This window comes from Molossus molossus, unplaced genomic scaffold (genome assembly GCF_014108415.1).
Source record: "Molossus molossus isolate mMolMol1 unplaced genomic scaffold, mMolMol1.p scaffold_m16_p_20, whole genome shotgun sequence".
NCBI classification, from domain to species: domain Eukaryota; kingdom Metazoa; phylum Chordata; class Mammalia; order Chiroptera; family Molossidae; genus Molossus; species Molossus molossus.
The window spans coordinates 29,583,011-29,604,258 of record NW_023425356.1 but is presented as its reverse complement, the minus strand read 5'-3'; the positions used below and the strand labels follow the sequence as shown (position 1 = coordinate 29,604,258).

Below are 21,248 nucleotides of genomic sequence, written 5' to 3'. Positions count from 1 at the left end.
AGGTCCTCCCTGAGGAGCAAGGGGTCCCAGTCCCTCACCAGGCCCCCAGCTCAGGGTTCTAGTACTAGGAAGAGGAATCTTCACAACTTCTGGTTGTAAAAACCAGCAGGGCTTGAGTCTGAGGAAGGCTGAGGGAGGCTGAGACTTCTGAAGTCCCAGGCAGTTTATCTTAAAGGGCCCCCACACAGACTTACTCAGACTCACTCTCTCTGAGTTCCAGCATAGGAGCAGCAGCTTGAAAGGCACCAAAAACATATGGGGAGGAACTGAATTGTTTGGCATCAGGGTGAGAGCTAGAAGGGCAACTTTCTCCCAGACAGAAGTGCCGGTAGAGGCCATTGTTTCTTTGATGTGCCCCTTTCCCACAGAACCAGTAGATGGCGCCATATCTGAGACTCCATCAACCTGGCTCACACTGTTTGCCCAGCTCTGGTGATTCCCTGAAACCCTGCCCCACCCAACTTTTGGGCCCACCCAAGCTGTTTTCAGTGACTAACCACAGGAATGGCCTGTCATGGCTTATGCTTCAGAATTTCCTAAAATCTCTCAAACAAGCAGCATCTGGCCTCAGAAAACCCCATACCTCTTGCTAAGTGCTCCCAGGTCTGGCACTAGCAGCAGCCAGCTTTGATTCACAGATTGGCCTGGGCCAAGCCCAGCACAAGAAGCAGCCATCTGCAGATTGCTTTGTAGCTTATGCCTGGAGACTCCAGTAGAATGCAGGTAGTGGCTGACCTTGGCCTGCACCTTCCAGGAGGCCCCAGAGCCAGCACACTTGGTGGACAGCTTCAGACCCAACCACACTCAAGGGGTGGAGTCAGTGGGTACCAGAGCCCTGCTGAAGTAAGTCTTGCTCTATGTGGTGGGCCCCTGCACAACTGATTCTCCAAGGTGGTCTGAGGTTGATGGTCAGTGGTCACAACCAGTCCTTGCAGCTGATCAGCCTGAGTAAATCCCTCCATTGATGTACCAACAGCTATCAAAACTCAATTACAATAGAAGGGTGTACAGCTCACATTGGGGGGTGCACATTAAGTGCTCAGCTGGGGTGATCAGGGAGGCTGTGTCAATGGACCCTACAGGACACCTACTACATTAGGCAACCCTACCAAGCCTGGAATATGTTGCAGCTCTACCTAATACATAGACACACACACAGGGAGGCTGCCAAAATGAGAAGACAAACAAAATAAAACAAAACAATAACAACAACAAAACATGTCTCAAATGAAAGAACAGAACAAAACTCCAGAAAAAGAACTAAACAAAATGGAGATAAGCAATCAATCAGATGCAGAGTTCAAAATACTGGTTATAAGGATGCTCAAGGAACTTAGTGAGGACCTCAAGAGCATAAAAAGGAATCAGTCAGAAATGAAGAATGCATTAACTGAAACAAAGAATAATTTATAGAGAATCAACAGTAGGGTGGGTGAAGCCGAGAATCAAACCATCAATTTGGAATATAAGGAAACAAAAAACACCCAATCAGAACAGCTAAGAGAAAAAGAATCCAAAAAAGTTAGGATAGTGTAAGGAGTCTCTGGGACGACTTCAAGCACACAACATTTGCATCATGGGGATGCCAAAAGGAGAAGAGAGAGAGCAAGAAATTGAAATTTTTTTTGAAAAAAGAATCACAAAATCTTTCCTAATTTGGTGAAGGAACAGACATACAAGTCTAGGAAGCCCAAACAAGATGAACCCAAAGAGGCCCACAACAAGACACATCATAATTAAAATGCAAAAGTTAAAGACAAACAAAGAATGTTAAAATTGGCAAGATAAAAAGCAGTTAGTTACCTACAAGGGAGCTCCCATAAGACTGTCAGTAGATTTCTCAAAAGAAACTTTGCAGGCCAGAAGGAAGTGGCAAGAAATATTCGAAGAGGTGAAAAGCAAGGACCTACAACCAAGATTATTCTACCCTGCAAAGCTATCATTTAAAATCAATGGACTGCTTTGGCAGATTGCTCAGTGGTTAGAGCATTGGCCCGTGGACCAGAGAGACCTGGGTTCAGTTCCTGCTAAGGGAACGTACCTTGGTTGCAGTTTGTCCCCTGCCCTGGTTGGGGTCGTGTGGGTGGCAACCACTCGATGTGTCTCTCTCACATCGATGTTTCTCTCTCTCTCTCTCTTCCTCCCTCTCTCCCTCCTACTCTATTAAAAAAAAAGAATCAATGGACATATCAAGAGCTTCCCAGATAAGAAAAAGCTAAAGGAGTTCATCACCACCAAACCAGTGTTATATGACATATTAAAAGATGTTCTTTAAGAAGAAAAAAAAAAGATAAAAAAATATGAACAATAAAATCTTAATAAATACATATCTATCAACAATTGAATATACAAATAAAATGAACAAGCAGAACAGAAACAGACTCGTAGATACAGAGAACTTTTTGTTGGTTGCCAGATGGGAGGAGGTTTGGGGGATGGGTAAAAAAGATGTAGAGGTTAGGAAGTACAAGTTGGTTGTTACAGAATAGTCATGAGGTGAAGGTGGTCATTGGGGGAAAGGGGATGGGGAACACTTGTAATACTTTCAACAATAAAAATAAAAAATAAAAAGAATGCTTCCCCACACTGATGCTGGAGTACCTGGAAGACGAAGATGGAGAATGCAACATTCCCAAACACTCTTTTCTTAACCTTCGGAAACACCGTCTTTTGAATGTGCACCATTTTGTCTCTAATAAAGACTTGGAGTGCTAGTCTTAGAACAAAATAAAGACTCCTGTTCTCTTAGCACAGAGCAGAGGAGATCTGTTGCCTCCTTGACCCTGTTGCCTCCATGCTTCCATCCCAGAGATTCAGACTCTGGGTCCTAATTAATCCTGGCTCCACCACTTACTGGCCAGAAGATTTTGGGTAAATTACTTAAATCTCTCTGTGCCTCATTTGCCCTTCTGCAAAATGGGGGTAACAGTAGTATCCACATCAGAGGTTATTTTGAGGATAGTGTGAGACTGTTGAGCACACTGTGAACATTTCCACTTCTACGGTGAATGGAGTTGTCACCAACTCCTTGAATCGCACCAAGCTTACCACACCCTAAAACCCTAAAAGCTTTCTAACACATGCCACTTCAAAGCCCTACCTCCAACATTCTGTTTATACGCTTGGAATTTTAAACTCATATTCAGGCCTGACATTTATCTCTGTTCAATCTTGTTTTGTTAGATGCAGTGCATGGCACCAGCCTATCAGCTTCCTTTTTATGTTGATGAGGAAGAGGTTATGTGATGAATGCCAAGTCCATTTTTGTGACCACAGAGGCATCTGTGGAGGGTGTGTTTGCCATCACCTTGCCTCCTGGTGTGTGGAGCCTGGCCTTGGGAGGTTGGGGCTGGGATGGAGCTGGGAATACAGCCAGACACTGCCTTGGCCTGAGGTTGATCCCACACAACCATCCTGGATCCTTCTCCTAAGTCAGGCACTGCCTTTGAGTTTTTAGATGGGGGGACAGAGGGACCTGCTCAAAGTCACTTAGTATGTTGGCCAGTGACACAGGACTAGGGCTCAGGCCATGGATTAGTTCTCTCTCCAAAGGTCCCACTTTATGATCTCATCTCTTTCCAAACACTGTCACATTTCCTTACCTCAGACCAGAGAAGAAGGTGGGCCAGAGGGAAAGGGAAGTCCCACTCCATAGAGCCCTCTTTCCTCTCTCACTTCAGTGGAGGGGGTGTGTATGCTCAGGTGCCTTTGAGTTTAGCCTCCCCCCCCACACACACACCTACTCCTCCTGTACTACAGAAGAACATTTTCCATAATGGTTGGGGGATATTTCTCTGTCCCACTCACGCTTCTCTTCTGAAACTTTACAAAGTCCCTGTCCCCACCTTGCAGTCACTCTCTGTGGGAGACCGTTTGCATGGCATCCATCTTGTTAAAGTCTGCTCTGCTGTCTCCGGCCCCAGTGCCGTGCCTCTCCACGTGCCGTGCCTCTCCACGTGCCGTGCCTCTCCACGTGCCGTGCCTCTCCACGTGCCGTGCCTCTCCACGTGCCGTGCCTCTCCACGTGCCGTGCCTCTCCACGTGCCGTGCCTCTCCACGTGCCGTGCCTCTCCACGTGCCGTGCCTCTCCACGTGCCGTGCCTCTCCACGTGCCGTGCCTCTCCACGTGCCGTGCCTCTCCACGTGCCGTGCCTGCATTCCTCTAGATAATTGTTTACTCCATTCTTTGCTTATCATTTGTTCCACCTGGGGTGTTTGCTGGGGTTGGCTTCGGGTGGGATGCTCATTGGCTGTTTCACGTGTTTTCCCCCTATATATTGCGTGAACTCCCCCTGAATAAACGAGACTTGATCAGAATCCTGTCTTGTCTCCATTTCTCGTGTCTCTTGTCCCACCTCATCCTCACTCCCCCTCTAGGGTCCTCGTTGATCGACCTGCGGGCCGGGTCAACTCTCCTTGCCCCTGAGGTCAGTAGCTTTGACATTCATGCTTAACTACACACATCACTGAGCTTTCTTCCTGTGGAGGTCTCTCTTCCCTAACTTCCCTAGGTCAGGTGGGTCTCCATCAGCCTGAGAGCTCCCAGGGCAGGGCTGCATATCCTGGGAGTTCCTCTCCTCCTCCTCCTGCTCAAGCACCTACCAGGCTCTGTTCGTGGAGGGAGCTGAACCTAAAGGGCACTCTGGCACATAGCAAAGGCCTGCAAAGAGTGCCGGACTTAGTAGCCCAGTGAGGCAATGGCCCATTGATTCCATGGTCCTCTCAGACTCCAGGAGAGTGGGGAGTGGAGGGACACGTTTGCACGCCAGGCCTGTGTAGCTGCCCTCCAGGTCAGGTTCAACAACGTGCCTTTGGTACAACTGGAAGACTTAACCAGATTCCAAAACTGTTGGGCGCCTTGGTCTCCCTCTCCCATTAATGCACTCCTTGTTCACCATGTGTGTCATGAGTATTTTTTCAGGTGGTAGGTTCTAGGGAAAATGGAATTTCCCTAACAAGCAGGCTTGCAAATCACTAGGAGGACAGGGAGAGAGGGGAAGGCAGATCCTGTTACATTCTAACACAGGGCACGCATTAATCCTCACCAGAGCAACCTGCCCAGACTGGAGAATGGGGAAGAAATTCTAGAAGGTACCCTCTTGCCCAAGTTTCCCATTCCTCAAATAATTTTCAGTTAACTTCTGCCAATCTGTGGGTCTGGCTTGGAGAGGATCAGGGGGTAGGGAGTGGCTAAGATAGAGAAAGAGAAGAAGAAGAAAAATATAAATCCTTTATAATTGTATAATGTTCTATATCTTCTCAAAGCACTTTCACCTCTGGAAGACCAACATTCATTATGTGCTGTTGCTACATAGCCATTCATCCGTCAGACTTTGAGTGAGAGCCTACCATGTGCCAGGCCTCCCGCTTGGTACTCAGAGGGATGTAATGGTGAGTTAGCACTTGAGGAGATAAAAGCCTGGGTGGGGGCACATAGAATAAACAAAGAATGAAGCCTTAACATAAAAAAAAAGAATAATGGGAACCAAAGAAGGAAAACCCACCCTAAGGCAGAGATATGAAGGGCTTCACAGAGGAGGTGATGGCTGATCTGGGCTGCTCCTGAGACAGGAGTAAGAGAGGTGATGTGAAAAAGAAAGTCCTTCATTCTGTCTAGCCCAGTTCTCTTCACAACTGATGCTCATTGGCAGAGAGCAGCCGACATGGTGAAGGCCTAGAAACCACGGTGTACTGGGAATAGACGAAGCAACCTTGGAGTTTGGTCTGGAGAAGAGATTTGAGAGAAGGAACAGACTCGTTGTTATTGGAAGGGCTGATGGGTGATAAAAAGACAAAGTAGATGCTCCATGTGACTCCAGCCCAGAGGACCAGGGCCACTGGCTGGAAGGGACATTTTGAGCACAGTAGAGAGAGAGGCCACATGTGAGTAGTGATGCCCCTTCTGCCAAGAGAGTATTTGACAATGTCTGGAGACACAGCTGGAGGGAGGGTGCTACTGGCACCCAGTGGGCAGAGGCCAAGGATGCTGCTACAACATCTCACCATGTGCAGGACAGCCCCTCAGCAAAGAATTCTCCAGCTCCAAATGCCAACAGTGCCAAGGTCAATGTAGTGGCTGTAACGAGAAGAGCACAGGCTTGGGGGCTCTAATCTCAAAGGCCAGCAGTACCACTTGGTAGCCTTGAGACTGTGGGCAGGTTACTCAAGCTCTATGGTCAGTGTCCTCACCTGTGAAATGGAGATAAGAGAACCACATTTGCAGGGTCAGGTGGGGTCTTTCTGTACAGTACAATACAGTGCCCTGCAAAGTGCCCACTATAGAGAGGTGCCCAGTAATGTTTGTTCTTAGGACATAAGGAAGATTTTTTGCTTTTGAAAAATCTTCACCTGAGCATATGTTTTTATTGATTTTAGAGAAAGATGAAGGGAGAGAGGGAGAGGGAGAGGGGGAGAGAGAGAGAGAGAGAGAGAGAGAGAGAGAGAGAGAGAGAGATCAATCGGTTGCCTGCCATTGCACTCTAATTGGGGTGCACACACTTTTAGTGTATGGAAAAACACTTCAACCAACTGAGCCATGTGGCCAGGGCAGGTTTTGTTTACTTTTAATCAGTAGGACTGTTCAGAGCACCAGAGAGGTCGAGAGTTGTATGTTTTCTCTCCCTGGGAATGCCCACACTCCTGCAGGGACGCTGTCAAGGGTTTTCTGGATCAGGCCACGTGATGTATCGGTCCCTTGGCCCTTCCATCCTGGCATTTCTCTGGAAGAAGACCCTGAGGTCTGCACTGCAGTCTGGCGCTCCCATAGGTCGGAGCGACTGCACTCTTCTAGGATCCAAAGAACTGCTGAGTGAGTGCTGATAGAAGTGGGAGCAGAGCCTCGCTCCCAGACCTTAACAATGCCCCCCTCCCCCACCCCACTTCTGGGATATGGCCTTGAATAAAAGTTCTGAAACCGAAGATGGTCCACTAAAAGTAATGCAGAGGTCAGAAAAGCACCCGGAAGAGAAGAGAATTTGGGGCCCTCTGTTTGGGAAAGGGGAAGCTGAGGGGAGCAGGGGGAGCCTGTGGAGCTGGGTATTGAGTAGGACGATGGCCCATTCGCTCCGCGTTCTCAGAGGCCAGCAGAAGGAGAGCGTTGCTGGTAACGAGAAGGTGAGACTCTGAAGTGCCTTTCAGTGCAGAACGCCAGGTGTCTCTGACCAGGTACAGCAGCAAAGGTGGCTGCATCCACACCATACCCCCCACCCCACCCCAGGTATAGACGTGAATTCAGGGAGAGTGCAACGAATGGTTGACCTGCACCTTAGAACTGGAATCAGCACCCTTCCCCCTCCCCCTCTGTACCCCCTGACCTCACACTCACTGCAGCCGGAAATGGCTGAGACTATGAGGGGACACTGGGGAGGAAGAATAACAATAACTCATCTCGATATGGAGGGCCTTCAAACGTGGGTAATGTCTTGACTTTAAGACAATATTTTTCAGTGATAAACATTTTTTTTCATTTCCATTATACTGTATTTAACAGATTTAGTGTAAAGTAGTCAACAGCTCTTTGAGAATCTAAATAAAATATGCATACTGAAAAAAAAAAATGACAATAAACAGACTTAGGCATGAGCCAATGCAAGTGTCTAATTCCCTGGTTTGCTCAGGGAGCAAAGAAGGACTTGAGCACATCCTGGGGTCTGCTTTGCTTGAGGGTGTCCATGGGTCTAGCCCAGCAGCCCTCGGCCCATGTTGGCAGTTGCAGGCAGTCATTAGATTTGTCATCATCTGCTTTTCTCTGAACATCAATCACCATCAGGTTGCTGCTAAATTTGATGTGTCCAGCTGTTGCCCATTTGTTGCTCGCGGATGCTTCCCTGATGCCTGATCCACTGTGGAGTGTGTGTCTGTGTGGGAGGGCCATTCCACAAACCCCGCGATGCAAACCGCCCCGCTCCGTTCTTCCCACTAGTCACGCCCTAAGCTCCAGCGGAACTGCTGGCGGTTCCTCAGGCGCTCCTGGCATGCCCACCTGGGCCTTCGCTCCTGCCATCTTCTCCAATCTGGAAGTACTTCGCATTCCGTCTGATTGCATTTACAGTTCTTTAGGGCCTGGCAGGCACTGCTCCTTGCCAACCTCCATCCCGTCCCCTCCGCCTTGTTTACAGCACATCAATTCTGTTTGAGGAAAGAGGGTTAATGTGCCCTCCTCAAAATATTGCCTTTCCAGGCTCCCTTGTTGCAAGGTGTAGTCTTATAACACAGCTCTGGCCATTGAGATATAAACTTAAAAAAAAAAAAAAAAAGCAAAAGGGAGGAGAAAGAGCCGGTGTGTCTTTTGCTTTGCTCCTTCTTGCTCCCTGGAAAGCCTATAATGTAATGCCTGGGGTGGAGGAGCCAACGTGCAACCCATGAAGGCCCCGTGTTAAGGATGCTGGCACAGGAGAGAGACACCTGTACTGGCCTTGACACCTGTGCTGGCCTCGCTCTACTCTACTTGTTGCACGGGAAGTGCAAAGCCCTGTTTCTTAACATGCAGCAGTCAGGTTTCTGTTCCACGCAGCCCCAGGTAGTCCGAGCTGAAGCACAGGCTCTCTCCACTAACCCGCCCTGCTGGGCGGGATCCTCTCTACCTCTGATCTCACCTGCTCTCTCCCAGGGCAGTTATCTCTCTCCACCTAACATGCTCATTGCATATTTGTCTTAGCAACTTCAAGGCACAAGGAATGAGTCTTCCTCTCCCTGGGAACACCCACAGTAGGAAGTTGTTTTAGGAGATGCTCAGTAAAGATGGTTAGCATTGGCCTGTGCTCCCGGATCCACCAGGACTGTAGCAACACTGAGGATGATTTTGCGATGGTCCCACCATGGACATTTCCACCCACTGCCCAGCCCCCTGAGTGTGTCCATCATGCTCTGTTCAGGCCTGGACTGCTTCAGGGTGGTGAGGTACAGGGGACAACTATCCTATCCCCTTCTTCTAAGGAGAAGAATTGGAGCTGATGCTGCCTGGCCTGAGGATCTTTCCCCTCTGACCCCTAAGACTGCTGCCGAGGGGGAAGGGCAGGTTCAGAAGCTTCCTTAGAGCCCTTCTTTCCAGCATAGGCTCATGGAGCAGGTGAGGTCACCTGCTCCTGCCTCGAGCAGGAAAATTCTGCAGCTTCCAAAGCAGACAGAACGGACTGTGGGTGTCTCTTAAACCAAGACGGGTGAATGCCAGACTGTAAGAAGGGTCTCGGGCCGAGACTGGTTGAGGCTGTTCTGAGGCTTGGTGGCGTGCTGTCATCAGGTGGACACTCAGGTGCTGCTCTGGGGTCTAGGAGGCACTTCCCTTACTGTAGGACGGGGGGCTAGGAGTTCCATATGCTCATCTCCCCACTAATCTGGGAGCTCTTTCAAGACAGGGCACACCTTATTCATATTTGTTTCACCATCTAACAGGGTACTTGGCACAAAAATAGACTGAATACATATTTGTGGGAGGAAGGGAGGGAGCCAGAAAAAGAGGGAGGGGGGGAGGAAGTGGAGAAGGACTTCGATAAAGTCAGGCAAATGGCTTGTTAACTAGCACGCAAGCCATGCCTTTCTCCACCCGAGCCCAACCTTCCTCGGGTGGCTCTGGTCTTCACATTCCCGGCGTTCCCCTCAGCCTCCAGGCCCTGGTCGGACGCCCCCTCCTCGCTCATCTCCCTGACATTCCGCACGTCTCAGCAGAACTGGGCATTCAGGGGTCCAGCAGCACCCCGGGCACCCCACTGCAGCATTCCGTTAACTGGTGGGGGATCTCTGCCCTCGCTCTTCAGCAGCAGATGGGACTACCTGAGGGACAGGGTCAGGGCTTGTTCCTCAGACTGGCTGAAAGGGTCTCCAGGTCTCCCAGGTCAAAAGGTCACACAGCAGGGTCCTCACAATGAAGGTTTGGCTTAGACTGCTCCCTCCTGTGATAAAGAGGGAGGTGGGATGGGGCAGAAGAAGGCTGCTTTGAGGAGGACAGGCAGGCACTCAGGGTAAATGAGGTGCCAACAGGGACATGCCATTTGGACAGGCTTGCTTTTTATCAAGGAAATGAGGTAGCTCCTGGGACTAGAAGTCAGAACTGGGCCCAGGAGGAGAATGGAAAATGCACCTCGGTGCTCTCCTGAGCCAGTGCTCAGAATCCCTAGGTCACAACCATCCTCAAAGATAATCATGTGGACCTGAAAGGCATTGCCAAGTTCTTCCAAGAACGGATGGAAATTCTATCCTATGCTAAGACTAATGAGGCTCAATTAAAGGGTTGTTTTACTTAGCTTTTGGCTGGAATTATTTCAATATTCTTGTTGGGAATATGAATAGTTTAATAAATGCAAGTTTGGTAAGTAAAAAATCTTTCAAAAGATGTGGGGTCCTCCTTTTTGATGGTTATAATGTTGGAAACCAGCTCCAATCCTTCATTCTATAGATAGATGGCTGGTTAGTGGCAGGCCCAGGGCTAGGACCAGGTCAACCAACCCATCAACTTTTTCTGTTACACAGTGTGTCTCAGTGATCTCTCTTGTGTTCACAACTCCCCAAAGACAGGCTCCTCTGAGTCTGCTTACCCAACACCTGTGCTCTCCTATTATACTTCTACGAGAGCCTGATGCTCATGTGTTCTTTGGGGTGCCCCACTGAGCCCTAGCATGTACTGCCATCATTGTGTCCACAGCTGCCAGAGGGTGCATCTGTGAAGGAAAAGAGACATCCCAGAGGCCTCAGGGTGATACATCAGCCAAGACATGTTTAGTTATGAGTAACTGAAACCAGACAGGCAGTGTGTTAACTAAGAAAGTTCTCTCCTCCCTCCCTCCCTCCCTCCCTCCCCCCCTCCCTCCCTCCCTCCCTCCCTCCCCCCCTCCCTCCCTCCCTTCCCTCCATCCTTTTCCCTCCTTCTTACTTCTCAATACAACAAGAAGTGTGGAGATAGACAGTTCAGGGCGGGCGCAGCTGCTCAAGGCAGTCACTAAGGTCCCAGGCTCTTTCTACCTTCCTGCTCCATTACCCTTAGTGTGTCATCTTTGTCCTCATGGTGACAAGGTAATGACGTCTCCCGGTATCAGAGCCACTGTCCAGGTAAGAAGAAGAGAGAAAATAAAAAGGAGGGAAAAGATAATTTGACTGCTAGGCTGGCTTTGCCATTTTATTCAGGAAGGGAGGGCCTCCTCTGGGGTTTTTGCTACTCCTGTTGACTAGAACTCATTTCCACGGGCACCTCTAGCTGCAAAGGATGCTAGAAATTTACGCATTTTTCTTTCCAGCCTCCGTAATAGAGGGAGATAGTATAGAAAGGGGTTAAAATGGGGCAGAGTCAGCCAACATAGACACTGTGCACAATTCTCTCTGCACCCCTACCCACCCTCTCCTGCTGCTTTTCTGTGACAATGGGAGGCGGCCTGTGAAGCCAGTCTTTCCGCTGGTGCTACAGGTCCCAGGCCCTATCACCTTGGCACCTCCACTTCCTGTATCTTCAATGTTTTCTGCTCTCCTGGATCTCATTCATTATTTACACACACTCAAATTTTCCCATGTGAGGAAAAAAAAATCAAACATCTCTGGGAGTGGTGATTGAGGGAACTGGGTAGAAACATGTTGGGTCATTAAATTGTGTTGGTCAGTTCTCGCTGGCCTTCCGTGTGTTGCTGCGAGAGACAATCGTCAGTCTATGTGACACATAGGGGAAAGCATGTACAACTCCAGTGAAGGGCCCTTTCTGCCCACAGCCAGGGGTCCGGGAGCTCCGAGAGTCAGAGATTCATGGCCCGTGCAGCAAGGACAGGCCACTTAATCATTCAGACTTTTCTTTCTTAAAATAGAGACCATGGACCTGCTTCAAAAGATAATCATGAGGATATAATGAAATACTACCCTGAGGAATAGTTTGCTATTAAAAAAAGTAAAGAGCCCTGGCCGGTTTGGCTCAGCGGTTAGAGCGTCTGCCTGCGGTCCAGAGAGACCCGGGTTCGGTTCCCGCTAAGGGCATGTACCTCGGTTGCAGTTTGTCCCCAGCCCTGGTTGGTCGTGCGGGTGGCAGCCACTCGATGTGTCCCTTTCACATCGATGTTTCCCTCTCTGTCTCTTCCTCTCTCTCCCTCCCACTCTGTCTATACAAAAAATGGAAAAATGTCCTCGGATGAGGATTAAAAAAATAAAGAAAAGTGGGAGCTTCGGGAAAGAGAAGAATCCAAATTTAAGTACCAGATGCGCTGTGGCCAAAATCTAACTCCATCCTATGTGTCTTCTGCTGTCTGAGCCCAAAATGTTATTTTTCTTTTCTTAACTTTGCTTCTGTTATATTTCTTTCTGTGCATCCATTCCCAAGGCTTCTAATGATTTTCAAGTCCATATCTGTAGCTCAGACCTTTCTCCCAAGCTTCAGAATGATGTATCTACTTGCTCGGGTGATAGTAACATATACTTAGATATATGCAGACGCCTCATACTCAAAATGTCTGCAAGTGGATTATTTATCTTCTCTTCCCTACACCTGTGTTCCTTTCTAAGTTCCTCATATTCTCTGTCTTAGCAGATGATGTCATAAATCCATTGGCTGCCCAAGCTCAGAACCCAGAAATCATTTTTTTTCTCTTTCTTCTCCTTCATTCTCCACATACCATCACTCAGTTCTGTACCTTCTACCTCTTAGTATCTCTGTTTCCAATGTCACCATCTTAGTTAGGGTTATCTTCTCTTGCCTCTGTGGCCATCACCATTTATTTCTTACCTGACAGTCATTTCTCTCTTCACCTGGCAATCAGAGTCCCAGTTTTGCTTCAGGCAGAAATGCATCTAGCTCCAGGTAGTGAATCACAGTGAATGATACGGACATTCAATTGCACATCCTTGCTTGTGGTTAGAGGGGCAATGTGATCCAGTTCTGATCAGGGCGATATAAAGAGACATCTGTGATGGGCTCCTAAGAAAAGGAACAGATGGTAGTTAGCTCTGTCCCTTCCCCTTTCTCTCTGCCATGAAGAAGATTCTTGGGTCTGGAGGTAAGACAACCACCTTGCAGCCATTAGGAGACAAGCAAGATAATAAAAAGCCAACACATGGAGGAGGGTGGAATGGATGGATAGAAAAAGCCGGGGTCTTTAATGATATCATGGAGCTGCCTAACAATCCCTGAGGATGCTTCATTTTCTGATTTCTTCTTGGTAAACCATAAGTGTCATAACAGGTTTAAACTATGTTGGATATTCTCTTACTTGAAGCTGGAAGCATTCCTAACTAATATGATCTAATTAGTCTCTCTGGCTTTGTTCTCTTTCTCTCCTTTAATACTTCTTTTTTTTTTTTTATCCTCACCCGAGGACACCCTTCCATTTTTTGTTCAGATAGAGCGGGAGGGAGAGAGAGGAAGAGAGAGAGAGAGAGAGAAACATCTACGTGAAGGGACACAACGAGCGGCTGCCACCCGCACGACCAACCAGGGCCGGGGACAAACTGCAACCGAGGTACGTGCCCTTAGCGGGAACCAAACCCCGGTCTCTCTGTACCGCAGGCCGACACTCCAACCGCTGAGCCAAACCGGCCAGGGCTCTCCTTTAATACTTCTTGCACAGTATTCCAAATAATCTTTGACAAGCTTGATTCTGATCTGGGCATTTCCCTGCCTAAGTGCTTTTGAGGACTTCCCATATTTTAGTTTAGTGTTTCTTGTATGACCAACATTACCTACTTGGAATAAAAGTAAAGGCCTGCCTCTTTTTACTATTCACACTAACCACTTGAGCTCCAATCTGGACCACAGTGGTGCTTGGTTCAGAAGAGTCGATCTGCATTCAAATGCCAAGAAGGAGGAGAACTTGGAAACACACCAGGCTACCACCTGAGCCCAACTCAGAGTTGAACGTCAGGCTCTGCTTTCGTAGAGTCCCCCTGAAATCTGCACTCTGCTGTATCAGGAGGAAGTGTGTTGTTCAGGGAATCTCTTAGTACGTCTGGACCCTGCCTGCATCCTCGGCCTCATTTCATTCCACTCTCCTCTGTGTTTCTTAGCATTAGTGGTGCTAGACTTTTTGGTGTTTCTTATAAGCATCAAACTCTTTCTCGCTTTTAGGTTCAAGCACGCTCACTCCTCTGCCCGAACATGCTCCCACGCTCTTTCACTTAGCTAAGTCTTATTCTTCTTTTACGTCATAGCCTAGGAGTCACTTCCTTAGAGAGGTTTACTTGACTCAGCTCCCCTCCCAGTACACTTTCATATTTGTGAAAACCTGCAGTTTTAATTACCAAGTACAGTCTCTTTTGTTCACTGTTTACCACAGTACTAAAATTTGGGGGAACAAATGAATGAATGGTGGTTTGGTTTGGTCCCCAGTGACACCCCCCTTTTTAAAAAATGATGAGCAACTACTCATCCTGCATACCTTCCTCACACCTCCATGGCCAAACTAATAAACTTGACCTTTATTTTAATTCCCAGCACAGGCTTAATCTAATTATGTCAGGATTACATGTTTACCTGTCTGCCCCTTCATTTACAATGTGAGCTCCTGGAGTTCTGTGGCTCAGTTTTATTCACCTTTGTATCCCCAGTAGACTGCTTGATATATAACAGCCTCTCAATGATGTTGGCTTCATAAATTAGTAAGTCCATGGTGAGAAGAGTCCTGGGAACCCTAAAAGTGGGGAGTATGATCGAGGCATCAGTTTTAACTTTAGCAGGCTGACCTGAGCATGACCTAGATGAGTTTATTCTCTGTCTAATCTATTTGGGGAAGTGAATACAGAATGTTTTTTGTTTCTGTGTCTAAGTGTGTATTTGGACATTTATGTTTAACTAGAAAAATATAAACTATCCCTAATAGAGGAGGATGGGGGAGTCAGATGACCTCTGTTTTAGGAGCTTAATCAGCATGCCACAGTGGCTATTTTTAGGGTTTCCAGTGAGTTTTTGGCAATGCTCAGGGGGTTCAGAAGCCAAGTTTGGGGATAGAGGTTGGAGAGAGCTGAATTTCTCCACATAAGAAAATGAGAGGCATTTGGGGTTTGCCCTAAGATGAAGACAACAGAGAAGAGGGGGAAAGAGATTTTCTGAATAATACGAGAGTCTGGGTCTGGAGTTGTGAAAATGACAAGTGGATTTTTAAAAACAAGAACAGAAATGTCTGTTGTTTAAATTGTTTGCATTGCTACGATATAAATAGCTTCATTTCTTTAAGTCTTTCCAAGTTTGCCACGTCACCTTGTGAGTGTCTTTGCCACCTTCTCTGCCTGCATGGTGGTGATGTGGACAGTCATGAGGAGCGACTGGATGACCCTGGACCAAGTGATTCATCAGAGACAAGTGTACCCTCTGGAAGTTTGCAGCAAACTGGACTGGGCATTAGACTTTGCAGCACCCAAGGGGTTATGTTGGTCCAGGCACACTGGTCTTGATCTTCAGGGTCAGGGTGACTCCCTCTGGTCTCCATGTGTTTCAGTGCCGGTGTGTGTGCAGGTAAGAAGTGTGAGATTTCTTTGTACAATCAATGGCTGAGTTTGCGACTATGTTTGAAGGCGTAGATTTATGTGTGGGTATGCTTGCATGTTGATCTTGGTTGGAGATTGTGCTAAATGTTCATGTGATCGTACGTTTTTCCTCACTCAGTCTTCACATAGGGACCCTGACCCCTCCCACTCCGTGAGGAGTAGAGGCCTTCCCAGGATCCAATCAGCTCTTTCCCTTTGAGCCCAGTCAAATAACGTCCACTCCCTGCCCCCATCTTCCCTTCTCTTGCCCCTGTGCCATTTCCCTGACTTGATGCATCAGCCCCAAGCATAGCCAAGGCCCTTAACCAAGAGAAGATAAACCAAAAAATCAGGTAACCAGATGTGTTCCATTCCATCCTCCTCCTCATCACAGGTCAATAAATTCTGAGTATGTATACAGCAAGCACCTGACATTTTCTCAAACCCGGTCGTGCCCTGCCTAGAGACTGGGGGTGCCCACCCAAGCCTACCACACAGCCCACCCACGTCTTTAGCACAATGGCCCAACTCACTTGCCCTGTCCAGCCAGCTGAAGCAGACCCCAGCATGATTTCCCGTCTGAATGAAGGGCAATAGAGCTGTACTGCCAAATCCCCCTTTTCCTGTATAGATGCTGCCTTGCTGGGAGCAGGAGATGGGGGTCTCTGGGAAAGACCACTGTCTGAATACTGAAGGGGTGAGAGACTGACAGCCCTGCCTCAGTTTGTGCACGGGGCTCCCTTGGGCGGGCCCCCACCTGGAGCCCTGGGTCTATGGAATGAACTGGGCATCTGGGATTCTCATTGGAGACTGTTTACTTGTCGATTTGCATGGCATGTTAACAGCCCACAGCAGTCCACTTCCTGCCAGGGACTTTCAGGAACAATTTCTCCAAGCCAGCGTGGCCCAGTCTGGGCAGGAGCCCTTTCCCTCTCTCCCTCCGCCCCACCTCTCTCTCTCCCACATCAGCCACGTGGAGGAGACTCAAGCAGGCTCTCCGAGCCCCTGCCAAGAGCAGCCAGAGGACAACCTGAATAAAGTTGGATGGGTTACTTCAGGAGCAGGTAACAGTCCAGAGTCCCCTGGAACCCTGTGGGTCTCCATATCTTCCTCCCAATTAGCCTACCCCCAAGTAGCCCACCACCAAACCGGACGAGGCAGTGTGTGCTTTGCTGCCCCCTAGTAAATTCACCCCTCCCTCTCTGGGTCTCTTCTTCCTCCAATAACATGCACTGCAGCCAGGGACCACTGTGGGAGGGTTCTTGCCTCTTTATGGAAATGGTATATAAATAACACACACATAAAGCAAAGTGCTCATGTATATGGTCTTGTTTTATCCTCATAATCACCCATGGGACAGTTATTTCTCCCATTTCAACGAAGAAGAAATTGAGGGTAAACAGATTCAGTAAAAGCAGAGCACAGAGAGTTTTTAGGGCAATGAAACTATTCAGCATGATACTGTAATGGTGGGTACAGGTCATAATATAGTCACCAAAACCCATAGAAGGTACAACGGCAAGAGCAAACCTGAAAGTAAGGGATGGACTCTGGGGAGTAATGATGTGTCAGTATAGGTCACTGACCAACAAATATACCACCCTGGTGGGGATGTTGATAGTGGGGAGAGGTCGTGCATGTGGAACAGAAATATATGGGGGATCTCTTTATTCTTTCTGCTCACTTTTGCTGTGAACCTAAAAGTGCTCTAAAAAAATAAAGTCAATTTTATAAAGAAATAAGAAACACTACTACTACTACCACCACCAAAAAGATTAAGTGACTTGTTACGGCCACACAGAAAATGGTATGCCTGGGATTTGAACAGGAGGCAGCATGCTCACACAGTACATGTTCTCTCCACTGGAGTGTCTCTTCCTAGGATGGCATAGGAGATAGGAATGAGCCAGGCTGCACCAGATACCCACCAGAGGTCCTCTAACTCTTGTCTTCCTGAATCCACAGTTTCTCACATTTTAGATGAACTGCCCGAGCCCATTGTCTCTCCTCACCCCAGCCTGTTATCTGTGTGTCCCACCCTCCACAAGCCCTTGATTATAAGAGCTTGAGAATTGACTTTTTGTCTCTGCATTCTTAGCTTGCAGCACCAGGTCTGACATGGAGCAGGGGCTGAAGCAATGTCTGTTGAGAGGATGCATGCCTGCATGCATGCGTGCGTGAATGACAAGGAGAGGGAGAGAAGGAAACAGGAAGACAGAGGGAGGGAAGAGAGGAAGAGAAGATAGAAGGAAAAGAGGGGGAAGTGGAGTTTGGGATGGGGAGGAGAAAAGGCTTGGCCTCTCTGATTTGATGTTGTCCCTGCCTTGCTGGCGGCTGGGAAGCCCTTCCAGTGGCTTCCTCCTCCCTTCCATCTCCGCTGGAGAAAGGCTTTGTCCTGAGCCCTGCCCACTGCCCCAGGTATTCCGCACAAAGTCTTTAACCCTTAGAAGGAGAATGGATCTGTCTCTTCTCCACAAAATGAACACGCTATTTGGGCAAAAGAGAAAAGGAAAAAAAAAAAAAATGAAGTGGAAAAACCTTTGACTTGGAAATTCAGCTGACTGCCCTCATTTGAAATAAAAGCTCCTTTAGTCACTGGCTGCGTGGCAGGCGAGCGGAGCCAAGAGTAACACCGGATGCCCAGGGCTGGGAGGAGGCCCGGGGCCTTTCAGGGGAGCTGCTGAAGTGGTATGAACTTGGAGTCCAGGGAGACAGTCATGGGGCTCATCTCTGGGGCTGAATCCCCACCCCCTTGCTCATCTCCATCAAGTGTCCAGTCACCCGATGGATCTGTCCCGGGGGCCAGAAAAGGACCAGTAAAGGCAGGTCCTAAGGGAGGCCAAGGACTGGGTCTGCCTTATAGTCTCAGCACCTACCTCCATGCCTGACCCATGAAGGTGCCCAAAACACACAGGAAAAAGGAATCGCATAACCCCCACACCAAGGGGTTGAGGAGAGACCCAGCACCCACTCCCAGGTTGCTCCTAGTCTTATTGTGGAGACAGAACAGATAGAAAGAAAACAGATATGTGCTCTAAAAGTTGAATGTCAAGTGAAATAAAAATCATCCAAACTAGGGTCTAACCTCTCAGAGTAGCACAGTGCAGTGGATGGGCTGGATTGGGGCCAGGCGAGGTTAAAGGAGGCCCCATGTAAAGGATGCATGTCAAAGTTGGGGGGGGGGGGGTGCAATTCAGACTAAACCATGATCCAGGACAGCAGGAGGCTGAAAGAGGGATAGGGCAGGTGTCCTGACAGGTGCTGCAGGTGTGTGTGTGTGTGTGTGTGTGTGTAAGCAGGGCTGGGGTTTACAATGGCTCGCTTTCTCATAAACTGTGTAGCAAGGAAGACAGCCAAGAATGACTTTCAGGACTTACATAATCTCCCAGATTCTATACTTTCAGCCTTGGCTGTGCTTAGAGGGGTGATGGGTAGAGGCCTAGAGTTGTAAAAGCCCTGAGCACAAATCAGTGTCCACAGCAGAGGAGGTGAGAGGGGTGAAGGGTGAAGAGAGAAGCAGCTCACGCTAGGGGGTGGTCTTTGTTCTGGCTTTGTATGTCTTATTTTGTTTTGCAAAAGAGAGGACCATCGAGTCGCTATCCAGAGGAAAGTAGAACGAGGCTTGCAAGCAAGGCTGTGGGGGTGATTTGTGCTGTGTGAGGCTCGTGCGCAGGGGTTTCTGTGCAGCCGGGTACAGAGTGCAAGGTTGTTGGAGCTGGACCAACGCTTCCTTCAAATGTGACCTGCTGAAGGAGACTTTGTAGGGGAGCAGAAAGAAAAGGCTTCATTTTATTCTGGTTACAACTTCCTGAAAGAAAAGTGTCTTACTCATCCATTCTCTCTTTCCTGCCTAAGAGAACCACAATTTGTCACCCAGCCACAACACACTCCCTGGCCACGAGAAGTAGCCATGTGACCAACTAATGAGGTATCTGCAGAAGCTGCTGGAGGGCTTATGGGAAGGTCTGGGCTTCCTGTATAGACTTGCCCCTTCCTTACTGTCCTTTTCTATTTTCTTCTTCCTGCCTGGAACATGTGATCGAGAGGCATTTCTGAAGATGAAAGTCATGAGCAAAGGTTAATGGAGGGCCCGAGGGAGTCTGCCTTGGGCAGCTTGATTTCCTGCTACGTGAAATCAAAAAAGCAACCACAGTGCCTGGCTGGAGTGGCTCAGTTGGTTGAACATCATCCTGTGCACCATAGGGTTGCGGGTTTGATTCCTACTCAGGGCACATGTTTAGGTTGCAGGTTCAATCCCTGATTGGGGAACGTGCGGAAGGCAGCTGATTGATGTTTCTCGCTTGCATCCATGTTTCTCTCTCTCTCTAATTAATCCTCGGGTGAGGATTAATAACAAAACAAAAAGCAGCCACAGTGACAGAGTCTGTTACCAGCCACTGAGTGCAACCCTACCTGATCTGGTGGCCCTCACCAAGGTGGTATCTGCTTAGAAAATGGGAACTAGGCCTCAAACCACAGCAGCAAAAATAAGTTATAAGGTTGGGGCACGATTCAGTCCTGCTCGCTGGTGACTGGTAACTGGCAGGACAGGACTTCCATCAACAGACTCTGTGCCCAGAGACGGTACCACCGGCAGAGTGTGGGAGGCAGGACTTGGGGACGGGGGATCAGCAGGTGTTCTGTGGGGACTGAGGCAGGAGGAGGAAGAGTTGCAAAGTGTAATCCTGCTCCCATCCCAGCGCAGACTCCCAGCTCCCTGACTCCCTCACCTACTCTTGTTTTCATTTTCTCTGGGGTTGGAGGACAGAGAAAGGAGAGCAGCAGTGGCCAGACTTCCTGGTCATGGTGTCTGGTCACTGTACCCTGCTAAAGTGCCGGCTTCCTACCCCCACCTCCAGGCACTGGACTTCCCCACCCCAGCCATTTGTCAAATTCACTTGTTTCTAGGAGACTTCAGAGACACAGGAGACTTGGCTGAGAGATCTGAACTCTACTCCTACGTTCAGTAACTGGCCACGGACGTTGGTTGGAAAAGTCATGCTCTGGACTTCAGGTTTGCCTCATCTGTAAGAGGAATGGGTTGCCAGCGGTTCCCACAGGCCAATGCTGGTCTGTAGCAATATGTGATAATAATGACCGTCATTTACTGGGTGTTTCCTCTGTGATAAGTGCTTTTCACATATTAACTCATTTAATCTCCACAACTACTCTGGGAAGTGTATACTATTATCACGTTCACTTAATAGATGATGAAACCAGAAGACTATACTTTCAGGGATCATTTCTGTAATTTGTTACTAGAGAAGTTTATCTGAATGTGTAGAGCACCTGACACCATGAGGAGGAGGTGCAGTGTTTTCTTCTGAGCGTGAAGCCAGCTTCTGGTGTTGCTTATACAACTGCTTTTGGCTACTGATGATTGTTCTTCTCCCTCATTGGGGGAGTAAGAGGAAGAAAATGCAGTCTGAGTGGTTTCTTTTTTTTTTTTTTTTTTTTTTATTGATTAATTTTTGTTACAAATGATTCTCCTTTTTTCCCCCAGTGGTTCCCCCCTCCCCCTTCCCTCCCTGCCCCTTCCCCCGATTGTTGTCCATGTCCACTGTTCATGCCTACATGCATATAAATTCTGTTGTTCATCCCTCTCTCAGCTCCCCACTCCTTAGGGGATTGTCCTCAAACTGTTATGTTCATTATATTCCAGAAATCAGTGAGATCATATGAAATTTGTCTTTCTCTGCTTGGCTTGTTTCACTTAGGATGATACTTTCCAGGTCCCTCCATGTAGTCTCAAAGGATAAGAGATCTTTCTTTCTTACCGCTGCGTAGTACTCCATTGTGTATATGTACCACAGCTTTTTAATCCATTC

The 21,248-nt window shown here is 48.3% G+C and overlaps 1 non-coding gene across 1 annotated transcript; it reads left to right on the top strand.

The window, feature by feature from the left end:
• Positions 1-20,640: 20,640 nt before the first annotated feature.
• LOC118638084 lies at positions 20,641-20,854 on the top strand. Its single transcript, XR_004961042.1, has one exon. It is a non-coding gene; the product is annotated as a small nucleolar RNA U3 (small nucleolar RNA).
• Positions 20,855-21,248: the final 394 nt, after the last annotated feature.